Source organism: Ceratotherium simum, chromosome 6 (assembly GCF_057802395.1).
Source record: "Ceratotherium simum simum isolate JZ-2026a chromosome 6, ASM5780239v1, whole genome shotgun sequence".
NCBI lineage: Eukaryota > Metazoa > Chordata > Mammalia > Perissodactyla > Rhinocerotidae > Ceratotherium > Ceratotherium simum.
In genome coordinates, this window is record NC_141905.1 from 7,647,819 (window position 1) to 7,652,341 (window position 4,523).

The following is a 4,523-nucleotide window of genomic DNA, read 5'->3' on the forward strand; positions in this document are numbered from 1 at the left end:
CGTGGGCACGCTGAAGGCTCCGTCTCCCAGGCAGACGCGGGACAGCGCCTAGCTCAGGGCGAGGGCCGTGCCGTCGGCCAGGGCCCGGGCCCCGACCACAGACGTCCCTAGGTGCTCTCAGCCCACGAGACCAAGACAGCTCCTTTGGATGGCCTTGGGTGACCCCCTCTGTCCAGCACGAAACCAAGGGTAAAGGTAATCATACTCCACATAGAATAAAATAGAATTCTTACCAAAATATCTGGCTGCAAACGTTCTCCTCTTGCTGGGAGCTGTCGGCAGCATAATGAAGCCGGCAGTCTATGTGCAAATTTCTTGTACATCCTTTTTATAAAGAACCAACCACATCCTCAAGCAGACAAGCTAATTCCTGTTTTCCAGCAACAGGAGATCCGCGTCTATAGAAAAGAAATATATTTAGAATGCCCTTTATCTCGTGTTTTCTTGGATTTCAAACGAGAAGCTGACTGTGAGGAATTAGTCCCTTAAATGCAAATGTCCCCAGGGGTCCTGGAATGGCCTTGGGAAAGTCAGGGACTCTAGGTATTGGTTCCTCAAGTCTGTGAAATGGGATCCATGAAGACAACCACCCCTCTGGGAGAACGGAGGATCAATGAGATGGTGCAAAGCCCCCCACATGGGTCATATGCCATGTGTGATCTTTTAATCAGCTGACTTGGATTTAAAAGGCGCTGTGTTTTCCAGAAAGCCTCAAAAACAGCTACAAACAACAACGTGCCAATGAGCAGCTTGACTCCCAGGATGCTACTTCTGACCCTCATCTGGTGCACATAACAGTCCTGTAGTGGGGAGACTGGGGACACGCTCCCCACCCCCAGATGGATAGACAAGGCCCCAGGAGGACCCAGTGGCAGACTCTCACCCGGTGCTCTGGCTGCTAACGGCGCGGCTTCCTGTTCCATTTCTGGACATTTAGCAACATTATAGCATAATTTACAGTTGTGGGAAATCAAAAAGAAAAATCTCGATGGTGAAACATCCAAGTGACACTTATGCAGCCAACAACATCGTTGACTAGAGGTCCTGGCAATCTACGAGGAAGTCAGCTGCAAGGGGCAGGCCCAGCGTTATCTTATTTAAATACATACGGAGGTCACGTAGGCAGAGGAGTGACTCCTCGGGGGACACGCACCAGAGTGTCCTTCCCACCATCCCTCCTGTTTCCTTTGCCCCCTGCCTCTGCTGTATGGAGCTTGAATCGTGTTGTGGTTACAGAACCAGTCGCTGTCACACAGATAAAACAAGCATAGCCAACGCTCAGCATGGGCGCATCCCTTCTGCCCCCGGGCTGCTGGGAAGCAGGGATTCAGGCAGCCGGCACTCGGTGGGCTGCACTGGGGCAGTGTCATCTTGCTCCGTGCCTTGGGGACCTGTGGACAGCTCCTGCTGCTGGTGTGCTCCGAGGGAGCAGAGGGGCCAAGCTGGGCCTCTGGGGAGTGACCTGGGGTAGCCGGGAGCAGAAGGAACCAGCGGGGAGAGCTAAACTGCTTGAAGAGCACAGCAAGGCTGAACCAGAGATGTCGGCATGTCCTCGGGCCCAAGCGAGCAGGGGCTGGGCTTGCAAAGGGAAGCCAGTGCAAAGAGCAGAGTGAGGAGAGAGATGGAGTCCCGAAGTAGAGGCAGAGAAGGAGCCAGAGCCAAGGAGCTGGGGGAGCAGACCGTCAAGCCCGAGAACCTTGGAGCTGGGATAGACCTCGGAATCCCTTAGGGACCCAGAGTGACATTTCTCTGTATTCTCTAAGTACATGGGACTGGGAGGGTGACGGAGGGGACTGGGGAGTGAGAAGAAGCAGCCCATTCCATCACCTGGTGTAATAGCGGCGTTAGAATTAAAAGCTCTTGGTCCGTGTCCAGGTTTCTCCTTTTTCCATTGGTGTGAATTTGGACATTCTCCTGAAATAGGGTTACCAGATTTAGCAAATAAAAATACACGATGATCAGTTATCTTCTTTTGTTTAAATGTGTTCCAAATATTGCCTGAGACATAACATCAACTAAAAAGGTATTCATTGTTGATCTGAAATTCAGGTTTAATTAAATGTCTTGTGTTTTATCTGGCAACCTTATACTTATACCTTCTGAGTATCCATTTTGTCTTTGGTTAAAAGAGGATAATCAAGTAAGAATCTTTCAGGTGCTAGAAACAAAAAAGACAAAGTTGTCTTAAAACATAAGGGGGGGAATTATTGGCTCCTTTAGTGGGAAAATCCTTATAATATGGACTTCAGGCATGGCTGGATCCAGCAGCTTGACAATGCCAACCAAGTCTGTTTCTTTCTTTCTTTTTTTTTTTTCTGGTTCTCCTGTTTGCTTCCTGAAGTGTCTGCTTCATCTTCAGCAAGGTTGCCTTATTATTAAAAATTCTGGACACCAGCTTCAGGAGCTAATACTTCCTCCTTCATATCTAACAGGAAGAAAGAGCATTATCTTCCAGTATCTTTCTCAGAAGTGCTGGGCAGCTTCTCCTCCCTACTCTCCCAAATATCTCCTCTTGCCTCATGATTGCCTTTTGATTGGGCCACCAATCCCTCCTTGAACCAGTCCTGATGGCTGGGGAATGAGATGTGCTGATTGGCTAAAGCAACCTGGCCTTATCCCAGCAGCTGGGTGGAGCTGGCTTCCACAAGGCACCTGGGCTGGTATAGGAAAGAGGGAGATGCTAGACTAGATGCCATGGCACTGTGCCCCAGGGGAGGGGAGAAGAGTTTTGAAAATACAATGCCCACTGCACGGCACTCTAAGGTTAATATAATGACCCCTGGGGGTGTGTGTGACAAGGTTAGTTCTCCCCCCTGGACACGTTGATGGCCCTTTCTTTCCCAGCTTCTTCCAGCCCCTACCCTGCTCCTGGCCAGGTCATGACCCAACCTCAACTCTGCTATCACGAAGCAAAGAGGCGCCCAAGGGAGACAGCTGGCTGCGCCTCTGTCCTGGCCGTGCCATGTGCCGTGGGCAGGTCTCTGCCCTCACTGGCCCTGGTCTACATCATGGGGGCTGTATCTGTACGTGTGTGTGTGTGTGTGTGTGTGTGTGTGTAGGGGTGCATGACTGTGGCAGGAGGGCTCTGGTTGAAGGAGTGACCTTCGCTGATCTCGGCAGGCAGTGGAGACCACAAGGCCCCAGGGCGTGGGCATCTGCCTTGTGGAGGACACGGGTGGGAGGGCAGGTATGGTGGGCTCTGTTTGCCTGCCCCGGGAGAGTGGGCTCAGGGCAGAGGGCACAGGACTGTTCTCCAGTCACCCGCCCAGCCCTGCCTCGCCTCACGCAGCTTTCCTGGCATGGGTGCTCATCAGCAGGCCCCACCGCAGCTGAGCTCGGCCGGTGGGTCACCTGTACGGGGTCGGCCGAGCAGCCCCGTGAAGGGCAGCCGTGGGGAGCCAGCTGGGGGATGACTCAGCCGGGAGCAGCTCCGGCACCAGCCACTCAGCAAACTGCTCCCGTGCGGGCGGCGCTGGGGACACCAGGTCTCCCCGGGCTCGGGCCAGTATGCACTGGGCATCACCCCCGCAGGCATTGTTAACAATGACAGCCAGCACTTAGGCACCAACTGTGGACCACACAGTACCCTGGCAGCACCGTGGGGTGAGCAGTACAGGGGAATCGTGAGTCCCCCTAAGGCACGCAGGTGAACACGGCCGAGGCGGGGGAATTCAAACCCAGGCTGCTCTGCCGCCCCACCCCTCCAGTGTGGACACACGGCGCGCTTGTCCTGGACCGGCAGCCACAGCGCTGACCCACGGCTCCTCCTTCATCTCCCCGGGGCCCGGCGGCGAGCGTGGGGGCCCGGCGGGCCTCTGGGCCCCGGCAGGCAGGGGTGGGCCAGGCTTCCAGGAAAGCTGCCCGGGTGTCGCCTCGCCGGGCCTGCTCACCTGGTCCTGGGAGCCCGACACCTCCGTCTCCGCCGCCCGGAGCCCGCCGGGGTCCTTCCACAGGGCACCGCCTTGGGGGCGCGCTCGGGCTCCCCGCCCCTTCCTCTCACCCTGTGGCCCTGCCGTGGCCTTGGCCCTGCTCCCGGCCCGCCATGTGACTGAGCGGGCAGGGGGTGGGCAGGACAGGAGGAAGCTGCCCGGCTGAACATCGTCAGTCATTTCCAGGCTCCCTGGCTCCTCGGCGCCTCCGGCGATGGTGCGCTGACGGCCGACCTTGGCCTGCTCAGAGGCTGCAGCAGCCTGGGCTCGGGAAACGTTTCCCGGGTGAGGCTGACCTCTGCCAGGAAGGGCTGGGGCAGGGCGGCTCGCGGACGCCGGCCTGGGGGGGGGTGGGGTGACTTGGTGCAGAGCGCCCCCTGGCGGGCACCAGCAGGACCACTGCCCACGTCCCTGGCCCACTGCTTCCGCTGCCGCATCTCCGCATCCCTCCCAGCCTCTGGATCCCTGACCTCCGACTCGCCCCACCCTCACCTGGAAGGTGTCACCTTCCCTGGGGTCACGCGAGGCCGGCACGGTGTGTGGAGCTTTCTACACTGAGTCTTCCTCAGAGCAGCCGAATTCTGCACAGCTGGC